Below are 15,234 nucleotides of genomic sequence, written 5' to 3'. Positions count from 1 at the left end.
CGGGCATTCTGGAAAAAAAAAAAAAAAAAACATGCGGTGAGAAATTCGCACGGTTTGAAGTCACTGGAAATACTTCCGATATGAATCCACCACACGGTTACACTGAAATAGAATTAGTTGTGCGAACTAGCCTCACCCAACCGCACACGCTCGCTGGCAACCATTCCCAAGTGAAGGCGATAACCGCCACTGATGTGACGAGATGGTAGGGGCCACCAGTCACCACATTAGGAAAAAGCTCAGGCGCTTAGAACCCACTCACTGCTAACGTTTTCCACCGCCACAAAATTCCGAGAGCTACAACATAGCCTTTGGCGTCGATCACCGCCCAAATGACCTTGAGACGGCCCTAAATTCTCCGTGGGTTTGATAAGTAAGACGCGGCAGTTCTTGAGGGCAGTCAAACAATAATGTTTCTTCTTGTACTTCTACTTGTCATCAGCAGCCGGGATGTGTTGACATCGACACCATAATTACCAGATAAAAACGTTTCCGCCCACTATACAGATGATCTTCTAAAGGTTATTTACACAGGACCGCGCTGAGGGACTTACAAGCTCTTGCACTCGCGTGGCAAGGGTTTGCTTTTTTACAGCTCTGCCATCAACAAGCTGAGGCAGCACCGATAAATCATATTTGATGCGAGTACATTAAAGTTTATGCTCTCTCTCTCTCTCTCTCTCTCTCTCTCTCTCTCTCTCTCTCTCTCTCTCTCTCTCTCTCTCTCTCTCTCTCTCTCTCTCTCTCTCTCTCTCTCTCTCTCTCTCTCTCTCCATAGAAGTGGAACACAATCGCCGCTTCTTTCTTGATCCAGCTGACCCACATTACATTTGCGAAGCGGGGACCTCTCCATGCCTGCAGCTCACAGGCCACGGCCCGGTATTGGTGATCTGGCAACGATCTCTTATTCTTAGGATCTTCAAGCACTTGCTGAAGTCCAGGCGCTCGCGCTCGGGCAGCTGTCTTACGTCAATCTGAACACGACTACAACGCACGGGAACTTTTTTTGAGAGATGGCAGCCTGGCAATCTGGGCTGCAGACGCAATTGTTGACCCACTACTTCGAACCCCAGAGCGCCCATATTCAATGAACACAAGTCGCATACAAATAGTGCGTCGTTCGGAGGAGCGTTGTTGGCATGTCGCAGAAGCCTCAATACATCATTCGTTCAGTCATGTCGGTATACAAACGAAAGATAAAGACAACGAGCGATGTGCCAAGCATCAAACGTTCACGGTTTTTGCGTTGTTTGAAGGGAAATGCAGGCGGGAGACAACATCATGGAAGACAGCATTAGCACCGAGCCCGACAGGAGGAAAAACAGGACAAGCACTGACTTCTGGAACATTTCCTCCCGGAACGGGAACATGCAGCTCCCGTCGTCCCGTTCTGCTTTGCGCTGTTGTTGCGTTGCGCACACTTCTAGCTGCCCGCCGAAAGGTTAGGTACCCTCTGAGGGAGATATGGCCTAATCGCATACCGCGAGTCCAAGGTGTTACCACTAAACCACGGAAACAGCCAAACGCAGAAGGATAGGCATTCTGGAGAGTTGTTAATCTAACATGGCGACAAAACAGCCCAGGTTAACAATTAGACAAGAAGGAAACAAACAAGAGGAGCGCTGGAGGAATGGACAGGAGAACCGAGCGGTCTAATCTACAAGTGCAGCCTGGTAAAAAAATGATGCACCCTTCCGTCTAACGACGGCCATGGTTGAACGCGAAGATTTCTCGTGAGGGATTCCTCTGTTGACACGAAAACTTAAAGCAGGCTTCCCCTTTAAAAGAGTATATTTGAGGCAGAGTACGCTTTACAGGCGGAAGTTGGCCTTCCTGCAATGGGTTTTGAGGTGGACTAGAGACGTTACAGTGGGACATAGAAAGCTTGAGCTTCGACAGCGTCGGAATGGCGCAGCGGATAAACGTCGGCTCCATACAGCGAGGGGCACAGGTTCGATTCCGACCACAGGAATCTTTTTTTTTTTTTTTCACTTCACCCACGATCATCATCATAGTCTGAAAAAGATGGCTTTCCTGGAGTGGGTTTTGAGGCGGACTACAGACGCCATCAGCGAGACATAGAAATCTTCGCTTTCAAAGCGACCTCACCGTGGCAGTGGGCGCACTTGTCCCCGCAGCGCTGGTCACCGTTGGCCGAAGGGGCGGCTGTGGCGGCCGCACCGTTCGCCGAGCAGTTGGTGACGGCGGCGGCGACGGAGGAGGACGACGAGGACGATGCGGAGGCCGGTCTCGGAGGCGATGTGGCGGCGTCCGGCTCGGGACTGCCGGTGCGTCGCCGCTTGGCCGGCGCGCTCGGCGCCACGCTGGACGAGCGCCACGCCGGCCACACACAAGCAGCGGCCAGCCTCCGAACACGCGCGCACGCTAACGGCTCCTCGAGTACGCTGCGCCGCTAGCAGCACGGCACATTCGGGAGAAGGGGGCTTGCCAACGCCGTCGCCATCATCGCCGACACCGCGGGGGTAACAATCCGATGCGACCGACCACCGAGCACGACGGACACTGAAGGGGACACCGCGAAAGCGTGAGACATGGTGGAATGATCCCCTCGTTCGTCACAACCACGTCCTGCTGTTCTGTCCCACTGCTGAAGACAGTTCCTGGATTGAGTCCGAGGTCCTTAAAGGCTGCGGACTATCTCCTCTCCTGTTCGACGTGTCCTGAGGTGTTTCCTCTTCTGCTGCATCGAGGGTACGAAGTGTCTTGTTTTATGCCCTTCACTACAGAGCAGTATTCCAATGTCCAGTATGAATACCTGACAGGCCTTCTGGGAAAAGGCTACCTTGACGAGCAACCGGTGATTTGTTCAACGATTGTTGCGCTGCCTTGTTTACAGCCTGTCACTTCCGCACAAGACATCTCCGAGCAACATGATATGACGTGACCGACTTGAATCCCTCAGGCTCCACAGCTAGCCAACTTTCGCGCAACGCACTTCTCAACCTACGACTTGAAACTGGCAAGTGGAACGGCAACTGGAACTGCCGCACCAAATATTTCCTAATTATTTTTTACTAAGGCGGGTAGCCGTTGTAGTCGGTGCATGTCAGCTGCCGGACGAAGACACCTGCCAAGACTTCGGAAGGCAGAAAGTACGCTGCGTAGCTTGAGCTTGTAAGACAGCCAACTTGTCGGGCCACCACAATCCAGAACTGCGTTTGTAGGGGCCACGTGTGATTCGACCCCTAGTGACCTCAGGCTTGGCCCGATGGAACGTCCCCAAATAATCCAAACGCAGAGTCCGTCTTCACCCGGTGAGGAGGCAGGACTGAAAAAATGTCACGGTTACGGCGAGGCGTATCCAATGCACACGTAGCGGCGATCACAAACAGATGGTTCATAGACAAGATTTGAGACGAGGATACCGGCGGTTCTTGTACAGACAGCGCGCTACCGGCTTGAGTGCTTCATCCAGGAAATTCCGAGAGAATCCCGCCAACCGGAGTAGCCACTTGAGTCCACCGTGGCTTCGGATGATAGGCTTGCAGAAACCTAAGGTGCTTAAGCCAGTGCTCGCGATGGGCCGATAGGAAGGAACATGTGCCAGAGGATGTTTATCGCGCGGAACTGTGTTCACACGCAGCGAGAGAGTCCTGAAGTCAGTAGCTCACAAGGCTCGATGAAGCAACGGTCTCTTGAGCGTGACAGCTGGGATTGATTTGGTTTAAAATCTAGCCTCTCGGCAGCCTATCGTTTCAAAGAAGTCCTTCGGTGGTAGTGTCCCGGAGCACTAACCGTTGAAAAGGAGGCGATGATGCCGAAAGTGCAGAGACAAACACACCAGCGACCACCGGTGCCGCGCAATCCGGAGAAGCTCCACCGGAGAGAGCGCGAACGACGTGCCCCGCCGCACACGCAAAAAGAAAACACGCGAGTCTCGGCCCTGCTGTCCCGAGACACGGTCAAGAAGACACCGGGGCTTCCTCTAGGATGGACAAGTGGGCGGCCTGGTGGCTGGTTTCGGAACGCGCCACCGACGGAGCAAATCCACGGTGCTTGCCCACAGGAGCGGTCGAGTCGTCCACCGGTACTCGTGCCGGCAGTGGGCTTGCCAGGTCCGGCCGCTGAGTGCTCGAGTCCACGGAGGTGTGCGGGCCCCAGGCACCCACCCCGAGCTCGGAGAGAAAGAAGAGCGTGTGGCCCCGTTCCGAGGCAGCCTTGCGAGGCGACTGAATCACAGGGCGGCCCTGCAGGCCCGCCGGCCGCTCGCGCCGGCGACCGCCATCTTGGCGTCCCGGAATAGCGCCCCGCTGGCACGGGGCCCAGGGCTCGGTGGTGGCTCCCCCCTCCGTCCACGATGGGCGCTCCACAGAACAACCGCAGCGTGGTCGGGTGGAGGGGGGGAGCCGTGGGCTCGTTTTGTGAGTTTGTGTGCGTCTGTGAGCGTGTATACCTGTGGCCCTAGCCGCCTTCTCTCGAGCACGGCAGTCGGCGCAGAAGCGCTGACACCCGGAGGTCGCATTCGCTGGCGCATCGGCGGCGCGCCTTGCGCCGAGCGGTGGGAGGGTCGGGGCGCTCTGGAGACCGTGTCGACGGCGCCAACGGACACGGCAGGCGGAGGGAAGGAATCTGCTAAGCGCTCCCTCGTTGCCGACCAGAAGGGCTATCGCTGGCAGCGACGGCGATGCGAAAGCGGCTGTCTCTGTCTTCTTCTTCCAAGCCCAGTAGAGTCCCCGAGTATCTCCCTGTGGCACGCTCCGCCAGGACGGATTAGACTGACAGTTTATACTTCAAGATCTCTCTCTCGCTTTCTGCAGCGTGCCAAGGGGCATGTTGTCGTCGCCCACAGGGACGACGCTGGTCTACCCTGTTCTTGAGACCATTGTGTCCAGGCATCCGAATTGAACGGTTTAAGCTTGTGCGGTGCGAAACCGTTACAAATACCCTCTGCACGGCAGTAAATCAGATGAAGCAATTCAACTTTTACTGCAAACATATATTACTTCGCCTGGGCTGCTAACAGTTGTGAAGACTATTCTATACTCCGCCTTTTAGAGGCGAAGCCCCGGGGCCTTTTGTGTCTCCTGTCGTCGTCGCCGTCGTCATAATCGTAATTTCATATAATCACAGTACTAAAACATCCGGAAACTCGTCGACGCCTCGCGCTAGAAGGTAACGCTTACTAAAAAAACAGCGGGACACTCGTTTTACAACGAATCGCACTAGAACGCCTCGTTCTTCAAAGTCACGCTACTTATACAGTGCATGCTTCGGGCTTCGCCCCTCCCCAAGTTTCACGTTAGTGGAGATAGCCCGAGATTTTTATTTTCTTCGTAATGCAGCTACAACTTACTTACTGAAACACTGAAGTAAAAGTTTCACTTTAATTTGAGGCGACAGTGTGTAGTTAATCTTTTTTGAACCATCATTACACTTTTTAGCCGACGTCTAGTTCCTGTTTCAGTCGAAACCTGAGCGAAAAGGAATGTCCGGCGCCCTTCGAGGTCGATTCCCGAACTGTCGACGACACTGGTTTGCGGTGCAATATAATACTAAACGGAAGTTTCAAGAATTAAATGCAAAATAATTCCATGGGTTATATCGACATTGTGTTTAATGATGCATAGTGTATATGTGACAAACGCGTCTGCATACTCACTGTAGCCGGCGGGTCGTTCCAGACAACGTAACAAAATCGGCGAAAATGTTGGCAAGAAAACAATACTTCTTTAAAATAAGTGCATTCTGTTGGCCGAGACGACTTCGAGTGTGAGCCACCAAATTTTCAAATGTAATCTAATAGTGACAAGATATAATTTGCAAGCCTATTCAATGTCACGTAAACTTATGAATACACTATCTCTGATGGAGCCTCCTCTGTAGAGGTTTGCTTCACGGGCTTCTTAGGACTGTCGTCAAATCGGGAAGAACCTATCAGCAGTAATGGAAAAGTGCCAGGCTGATTCTGCACGAGGGTTACCCCAGAACACTTCGAGTGTATGTTCAGGCAGTGTACACCCAGGCTACACCGTGGCCCAGGCGAAAAGATTTCGCATTTACCGTAAATAAAAACAACAAACGGAATTTCATTTATAGAAAGAAAAGTATGGGAATCCCCGAGTTATCACGCCAGCAGTGACGAAGCGAGAACTTTCTGCAAGATACTGCCATGTGAATCTCCGACTCCGAGTGGCCAGGACTTGGTTTTTCCGCAGATCACCTGCTGCCTCATTACCAGTTCCATGCGCTGAAATCTACTGGCGTTCCACACCAACGCAGCAAAGTAAATTCATTTCCTTTACGCAGAGCTGTTCATACAACGCGCGCAACCGCAGAAGGTCAAACAGCCACGGCTCACTTTACTCCGCTCAGGGGCCCCTCCTTGGGTTTCTGCGTAACGGTAACAACGAGAGCTCGGGAGACCAGAACACCACCAAGCCTATAACTTGTTCGACTACTGGCGGTGATAGCGACAGTGATGACTTCAAATATCCCCAGCGCTGAATCCATGACATTTCCAAGATTTCAAACTATCGCTTGCGAACAAGATAACCAGCAACTTAAATGAAGTTTCAACCAAAACAAACCATCGCTGATGAAGCATGGGGTACGAGTCTGGTATCAATGTATAAAAACCCTAGCGTGTTTATCAAATGCTTAAAGATGCCATGTATTCCGACATAAGCTAATCACCGAGCGCCTTTGAGATAAACTTCACTATTGTACTGAAATGCATTGTTGGGAACACACTTTCCCACCAGAAATATAAGTGTCTGATTTCAAGCTGTGAGGTGTATCGCTTGTGAAGTCCCCGTTAACCCTACGGAGCGTTACACAATAGGCCTCCTTACAGTCGGCCTCACCACTATACACAGACGCATCACTGTAAAGACACCGTTTCGGGGGCAATATAGGTGGTCTTTTATAGATCTATAACGAACCTGGGATCTTTTAAAGCGAAGCTTTCTATGCCTGCCTGATGGCGACCATCCAAAGCAAAGCGCACTGCAGGAAAGCCAACTTTTTCTTACGACGACGATGATCGTAGGTGAAGTGAAAGAAGGTTGAAACGCTAAGCTTTGTCAGGTAGAAAGCCAATGTCTTCACAGTCCAAAGTCAAAGTACATGGGCTCCTGGACCGAGGAACGACTCTTACATTATCGCGTAATGAAGTTGTCTCTCTCTCTCTCTCTCTCTCTCTCTCTCTCTCTCTCTCTCCAAGTCGTTACGCCATAAACGCGCTGCAGGAAAGCCAACCTTAACAAATGTATTTCACAAGACAATGATGATGATAAGCGAAGACACAAAGCGCCTCAACAAAGAAACTTTTCTCGAGGTCGGAATCGAACCTAGGTGCCTCGCGTTGTGAAGGCGACGTGCATCTGATTGCGCCATTCCTTTTTTAGATGCGAAGCAGCTTATGGTCGCGCCTGTTCCCTCCGCCGTTGTGCGGACGCCGTTGTGCGGCGTCCACACCCCCACTGCGCATGCGCATCCTCCTCCCCCTCCTCTCCTCTCCTTGTCTCATCTACTCTCCTCTCCGGCATTCCTCCTCTCCTCTCCCAAGCTCCTCTCCTTTCCGGGATTGCGCAACGAATGGCAACACCTGCGACTCCGCGCGCGATAATGCGAAGCAGTTTAGGGTTAGAGGCGCGACGGTAGCCGCTGCATACTCCGCTGGGGGCGCCACTGTAGCTCCGCGGCTTCCCTCATTCTCCTCCCGCAACGCCGCGATCGAACTGAAAACTAATGGAAACTTGAGTCGGCCCCATGGCTGCTTCGCATACTACTCAGAGTTCCCCTACGGGAATATGGTGGACATTTTTTTCACATGGACTTTATTGCCCTTAAAGTCAATGTAGGAATTGATATTTACAACACATATTTACAATTATGTACACATTCAAATGAGTTGAGTACAAGATGAAAAATTACACTAAATAAAACGAACAATTATGCACACGGTTTAAAACTGGGGCAAGAGTGAACAACTAGTAAGGAGGGGAAACCAGTCAGGGAGAGAATCATCGACATCTTTCAGATTAATGATCACTTGGCAAAAGTGTGATATTGAAGAAACCACAGGCACGGTGCGTTTATCTAGCATTCGCGTTTTTAATAGACCACGCAGTAAGATTGAAAAGAAAAAAACAATCATATGGCACATCATCGCATGCGGGTAATACAAGGTACCTTACACTATGTGGAGTCAATCCGAAGTCCTTAAGAGTTCTTGGGAGGACGTCCCAAAAATGGGGTCGAATCAGTTTAGGTTTTGGACTTTGACTTTGACTCAGGTTTCACGGGAGAAAGCTTCGCGTTTTAACAATCTTTCCATTAAGAAAGGGGCTTCGATTTTTCATTCACAACGTTTTCTTATAGGGCAACAGTGACACACCGAACGTTACAGAACGGACGACGACAGGAGACGCCAACAGCCCCGGGGCTACGCCTCTAAAATGCAGAGTATAGAACGTTACAGCTAGAATGTCCCTTTTTGGTGTCTTTGGGTCGTCCGCTTTCTAGAGGACTAACTCTAAGTGACGTGCTAGGCCCTTGGTCGAACTCTAAACGAGCATCTCGAGCGACAAAAGCTCTGCTGTCTTTCCTGCGAAGCACAGGATCAGACTCTTTAAACAGGACTTTCTTAATGAGCGTGTCATTATCATCATCTGTTCATTGATTTCATTTTTTCATACATCTGGTGTAGCAAGCTAGGCGCCTTGGCCAGGCTAACCACACCAGTATCATTAATGACAATTCTCTCTCTCTCTCTCTCTCTCTCTCTCTCTCTCTCTCTCTCCGAACGTTACAGACGAACGACAGGCTTCCTCCCTCAATACACATAGAAACGCTAAAGCTTTAAACGAAAACGAGGAAAGAGCCCTCAAGGACTGTCCTCGTGACGAAGGGGGTGACTCAAAGTCCCCCATCCGAAACGAAGCGGTGATCGTCACCGATAAGCGACGTGGGAGGTAGACGCTTAACCCGCTGCGAATCGCGGGCAGCGTCGACTCTAAAAGCGGAGTTCGCGCGAAGCCGACGCGGTCATGAACACGACGCCGTCCCCAACAGGTGTTGGAGGCGCTTTGTAAACACCGCCTGCACCCAACGCCCGTCGCTTCAAGGCTGGCCCCATCGTGGTTGGTGGGACACCACAGGCGAGGGCGCAGCCTCGGAACTCCGCTTGCAACATACGGTCGCCAGGCAGGCAGCTACACAAATCGATGACAAACCCTCCGATTGACGTCCCCGGTCTGGTCGCACGAGGAGCCCTTTTTGGCAGCGTCCGTACGTCCGTCCGCAGTATCGGGTTCACCAAACGTGGCGAAATGTGTTCTCCAAACAGTTGCCGTTCTTGTACATCGAGCGAAGTGCCGGATGTTGTTGCGCAAACTATCTGTTTGGCCTTCTCCTCTAAGGTTCAGATCTGACATCACGCGATCGACATATGTTTTACATTCGCAGACGGTTATTTTTCTCGACTGGACGGGGCGAAATGTTGTTGCGCAGTAAGCGGTGCGCTCGCTTATAGAGCCCAGGATGTGGCAACGTTTACTTAGGGCTAACGCCCTTTCTCCTCCCCTTCCTCTTCCCAATGTGCACGTCACCAGATTTGAACTTTGCCAGGCGGTAATATTCATGATGCAAGTGAAATACTTAATTGACTTTAAAGAAATACTCTATTGAAGCTGTTATGGCCGAATTGTAAGTAGTTTGCATCGCCGATATCTTGTAACTACATAGTTTCACAATCAACGACGGTTCCCCTTATTTTTGCCCTGCCGCTGCGTAACAGTAAGGCAGAAGGAGCAATGCGAACGGAAAGACGTAGATCCCGGTATGGCGCGCTGAAGTAGGGAAGTGGAAGTGGGAAAAATAGGAGATAAATCGCGTGAACACTCATAGACGTCTTCTCAGGCACTCGAGACGTTCAGTTCATGCAAACTTGTATCATCACGGAAACGGACAAAAACGTTGGTCGCCTTAAGCGAAGTTGATGGTACGGAGTGACGTCCTAAGATTGCCTCAACTTACAAAAAAAAAAAAACGATTGTCCAATCGGTTGAGCTAGGTGGCAAGTGCGCCCCTCCCGGCAAATGTTGAGGCATTGGCAAAACAGATGGTATATTGTCCCTGGAGCTCCACAGGCGTCGCAGCGGGCGCTGCCTGCGACCGGCTGTGAACTGTGTCCCTCGCGGGTCAAATCAGCGTTTCAATTTCCTCGATCGCTACATTTTCTTGGCCCCTTTAGCTTTCTTGATCTCGCTCACGGCGGTGTCTTAACCAAAACGGACTGCAGTAAAGCCAGCTTTACACAATGGTAGCGCACATGATGACGGTTATGACGGTGAAACAAGAAGAAAAAATGTTTCCCGTGGCCGGAACCCAACCTGAGTCTCTCGAGTTAGAGAAGCCGACGTTTATCCGATTGCGCCTTCATCACACTCAGGTCGTTCAGATTTTCCTTTGGGTTCGTTGCGCCGGCGTTGGCTTTGGACTTTGGCTGAGTTAAAGTGGACAGTGGGTTGTACATGACCATGGTCTAACGACGACGATGGGTGTCGGAGGGATTAATTTGCAGTCTCGATAAATTCTCGGCTTTCTCGTGAGGGATTCATTTCCTGTCATCTGAGTTTGGACTTCGACTTGCAGGCAGTTCGTGCTTTGATCGTTGACGCTTGGACTTTCATTGCAGCGGCTTTGACTTCGGAACTTCGACATTTGATTTTCGCACGCGGGAAAGCTTCGCATTTCGATCATCGTGGCCGTTAGATGGGGGGATTTGAAATTTTTCTGTGTTTACTTTATATTTTATTGTGTGCTAGACGACTCCTTCCAAACGAGTTCGCTCGATTCCGTAACAATCCTCATTTACCGCCAACTTCCCACAGCCGCTCCATAATTGCGCTAGAAGATAGCTTCTCCCAATACTCGCGAGGCATGCGGCAAAGCAAGATTCGGCGGGGCGTTGCAAATGGAGAGAGCGAGAGAGAGAGCGAGAGAGAGAGAGAAGAGAGAGAGAGAGAGGGGGGAGAGAGAGAGAGAGAGAGAGAGAGAGAGAGGGGGAGAGAGAGAGAGAGAGAGAGAGAGAGAGAGAGAGAGAGAGAGAGAGGGGGGAGAAAACTTTCTTATTTAGCTAAGTTTAGGTGGGGTGGTTCCTCATTTCAGGTAACCATGTGCAGTCCCGACTCGACTGGCCCTCTCGACAAGCAGAAGTTGGATAAGTAGGAATGAATCAAACCAGTAAGCCAAAACGGGTTTAATTTTACTGAAAGATAGCTTCTCCCGCCACCGGCTGGGTCTGAGGAGAAGCCAGCTTCGGCAAAGCGTTGCGGTCGGAACACTACGAATGAAATAGAATAGACAACAGTAATCCGAAACAGAGTTTCACAGAACGAACTGATATAACACTTCCATAGCTGGATAAGCGACAGAAGTACCTATGCATACAATAATCTCCGTCTTTTTGCTTTTCCCTAGGGAACAAAAGAAGGCAACCAGGCAACATACACATACAGCCTGCAGAGGAATGCTACAACCACGAATGTAACCTTTGCTTCTTTTACCCTCCCCGCCTAGATTACTATTAATTCTGTGGCCCGCTCGTCCAACTCCTCGCCCACTCACTCTAGTGGCCTGCTTCCTCGTCTACTCGCTCTCCTTTACACGCTTTCGCTGCAAAATGTATGTATGCCCATTGCACATATGTATGTATGTATGTATGTATGTATGTATGTATGTATGTGTGTATGTATGTATGTATGTATGTATGTATGTATGTATGTATGTATGTATGTATGTATGTATGTATGTATGTAAGGCAGAAATAAGGGTTGGCAGTCAAGAAAACCTCGGAAAGCAAAGGGGAGGATATGGTAGGTCATAGAAACAGATAAAGAATTTAGAAAGAAAGAAAGTGGAGAAAAAATGCCCGCCAGGTAGGACCCGAACCCACGACCTCCAGAATACCGGTCTGGTGCAATAACCACTACGCTACTGGCGGGGCTATTTTGCCCCTCCACTTTCTGGGGTATTTATGTCAATGTAATTTTTCCTGTGCTTGGGGGTGGTAGCCAGCGCCACTCCGACTTCTCGGGGCGAAGGGGACCTTCTTTTTAACCCCCGGGCCGTGACTCGAGTGTCTACGACATGTCGAGAGTGGTCAACCAGCGTTGAACCCTCTTAAGCTCCCTATGGCACCAAGACTGCCAGAACAGAGGCCCTCGCTATGCATATAGCGAATCAGAATAGGAAATGAGGGGCTCGTTGGAATAAGACAGAAATAAGGGTTGGCAGTCAAGAAAACCTCGGAAACAAAGGGGAGGATGTGGTAGGTAATTGAAACAGATAAAGAATTTGGGAAGAAACAAAGAAAGTAGAGAAAAAATGCCCGCCGGGTGGGATCCGAACCCACGACCTCCAGAATACCGGTCTGGTGCGATAACCACTACGCTACCAGCGGGGCTATTTTTCCCCTCTACTTTCTGGGGTATTTATGTCAATGTAATTTTTTCCTGTGCTTGGGGGTGGTAGCCAGCGCCACTCCGACTTCTCGGGGTGAAGGGGACCTTCTTTTTAACCCCCGGGCCGTGACTCGAGTGTCTACGACATGTCGAGAGTGGTCAACCAGCGTTGAACCCTCTTAAGCTCCCTATGGCACCAAGACTGCCAGAACAGAGGCCCTCGCTATGCATATAGCGAATCAGAATAGGAAATGAGGGGCTCGTTGGTTCGGATCCCACCCGGCGGGCATTTTTTCTCTACTTTCTTTGTTTCTTCCCAAATTCTTTATCTGTTTCAATTACCTACCACATCCTCCCCTTTGTTTCCGAGGTTTTCTTGACTGCCAACCCTTATTTCTGTCTTATTCCAACGAGCCCCTCATTTCCTATTCTGATTCGCTATATGCATAGCGAGGGCCTCTGTTCTGGCAGTCTTGGTGCCATAGGGAGCTTAAGAGGGTTCAACGCTGGTTGACCACTCTCGACATGTCGTAGACACTCGAGTCACGGCCCGGGGGTTAAAAAGAAGGTCCCCTTCACCCCGAGAAGTCGGAGTGGCGCTGGCTACCACCCCCAAGCACAGGAAAATATTACATTGACATAAATACCCCAGAAAGTAGAGGGGAAAAATAGCCCCGCTGGTAGCGTAGTGGTTATCGCACCAGACCGGTATTCTGGAGGTCGTGGGTTCGGATCCCACCCGGCGGGCATTTTTTCTCTACTTTCTTTGTTTCTTCCCAAATTCTTTATCTGTTTCAATTACCTACCACATCCTCCCCTTTGTTTCCGAGGTTTTCTTGACTGCCAACCCTTATTTCTGCAGGTATGTACGTATGTATGCAGGTATAAATGTATGTACAGTCACGGAGTGAAATGCGAACACGAAAATATGAACCAGAACACGCAAAACGTGAAAATACTGTTCGTAGAGGTCCAATAATGGCCCGCTATTTGTATATCGGAAAGCAACATTTGAAAACTGTTATCGTAATTAAGCCACGCGTCATTTTGACTTTCATGGAAAGAGATCGCACTATTTTTATGTTCTGCTGGTTCATATATTCGGGATCGCGTTTCATTTGTCTATGACTGTGTGTGTGTGTGTGTGTGTGTGTGTGTGTGTGTGTGTGTGTGTGTGTGTGTGTGTGTGTGTGTGTGTGTGTGTGTGTGTGTGTGTGTGTGTGTGTGTGTGTGTGTGTGTGTGTGTGTGTGTGTGTGTGTGTGTGTGTGTGTGTGTGTGTGTGTGTGTGTGTGTGTGTGTGTGTGTGTGTGTGTGTGTGTGTGTGTGTGTGTGTGTGTGTGTGTGTGTGTGTGTGTGTGTGTGTGTGTGTGTGTGTGTGTGTGTGTGTGTGTGTGTGTGTGTGTGTGTGTGTGTGTGTGTGTGTGTGTGTGTGTGTGTGTGTGTGTGTGTGTGTGTGTGTGTGTGTGTGTGTGTGTGTGTGTGTGTGTGTGTGTGTGTGTGTGTGTGTGTGTGTGTGTGTGTGTGTGTGTGTGTGTGTGTGTGTGTGTGTGTGTGTGTGTGTGTGTGTGTGTGTGTGTGTGTGTGTGTGTGTGTGTGTGTGTGTGTGTGTGTGTGTGTGTGTGTGTGTGTGTGTGTGTGTGTGTGTGTGTGTGTGTGTGTGTGTGTGTGTGTGTGTGTGTGTGTGTGTGTGTGTGTGTGTGTGTGTGTGTGTGTGTGTGTGTGTGTGTGTGTGTGTGTGTGTGTGTGTGTGTGTGTGTGTGTGTGTGTGTGTGTGTGTGTGTGTGTGTGTGTGTGTGTGTGTGTGTGTGTGTGTGTGTGTGTGTGTGTGTGTGTGTGTGTGTGTGTGTGTGTGTGTGTGTGTGTGTGTGTGTGTGTGTGTGTGTGTGTGTGTGTGTGTGTGTGTGTGTGTGTGTGTGTGTGTGTGTGTGTGTGTGTGTGTGTGTGTGTGTGTGTGTGTGTGTGTGTGTGTGTGTGTGTGTGTGTGTGTGTGTGTGTGTGTGTGTGTGTGTGTGTGTGTGTGTGTGTGTGTGTGTGTGTGTGTGTGTGTGTGTGTGTGTGTGTGTGTGTGTGTGTGTGTGTGTGTGTGTGCGCGCGCGCGCGCGCGCGCGCGCGCGCGTGCGTGCGCGTGCGCGTGCGCGTGCGCGTGCGCGTGCGCGTGCGCGTGCGCGTGCGTGCGCGTGCGCGTGCGTGTGCGTGTAGATGTGTATGCATATACGTACGGAAGTACGAACTTAATTAAGTGTATATACACACATAACTGCGGATCGTTCGTACCCTTTCATACCTTCCGACTGAGTTCCCGCGCTCAGACGCGGCCAATTACGCAAACGCTCTACAAATAGACGCAAAGTTGACGCGGTGAAAGAAAAAGTGCGTGGTCGCACACTGCAGTCGTGTGGTGCCCTCCCCCTAACCGTTTTTTTTTTCTCACGTCATAACACAAAACAAAAACGACTAAACTAAATCGACAGACGCTAAGAAGCGCCGAAACCAAAAAGAAAGCGAAAACAAGAAATCGGGCGCATAATTCGACGGCGGACGGTTGTTTACCACTCCTCAGCGACGTGTCTCTGGCCTCGATCCAACACTGCCAATAGCGAAGCGGCAAACGACTCTTCACCACCAGTGGCGCTTCTACAGGGTTTACAGTCATCACGGCTCAACGCCGCCACTACTTCGGCGGGGAAGCGAGAAGGAAGAGCTTGTTCGAAGCGAGAAAAAACCTGCGCGTTCGAACAATTATTCACCGGCGCCCCGAAGAAATATCCTCGGTTTCTCGAAGAGGGCTGCTGTGCGTTAGAGTTT

At 50.6% G+C, this 15,234-nt stretch overlaps 1 protein-coding gene across 3 annotated transcripts in view; it reads right to left on the bottom strand.

The window, feature by feature from the left end:
- The window catches only part of Mrtf (Myocardin-related transcription factor), a 234,930-nt gene that overhangs the window by 63,772 nt on the left and 155,924 nt on the right, over positions 1 to 15,234 (bottom strand). The window contains exon 1 of one of the 3 annotated variants that reach the window (XM_077670794.1): positions 2,110 to 2,233. The exons of the other annotated variants lie outside the window; for them this stretch is intronic. The gene's annotated coding sequence lies outside the window, so the exon portion shown is untranslated. Of the gene's footprint in view, positions 1 to 2,109; positions 2,234 to 15,234 lie in introns of those variants that run through there. 3 annotated transcript variants of the gene reach the window in all.

This window comes from Haemaphysalis longicornis, unplaced genomic scaffold (genome assembly GCF_048455015.1).
Source record: "Haemaphysalis longicornis isolate Haplotype H1 unplaced genomic scaffold, Haemaphysalis longicornis Haplotype H1 scaffold_5, whole genome shotgun sequence".
NCBI lineage: Eukaryota > Metazoa > Arthropoda > Arachnida > Ixodida > Ixodidae > Haemaphysalis > Haemaphysalis longicornis.
Note: the sequence above shows the minus strand (reverse complement) of the source record. Positions and strands in the feature narration are given on the sequence as shown.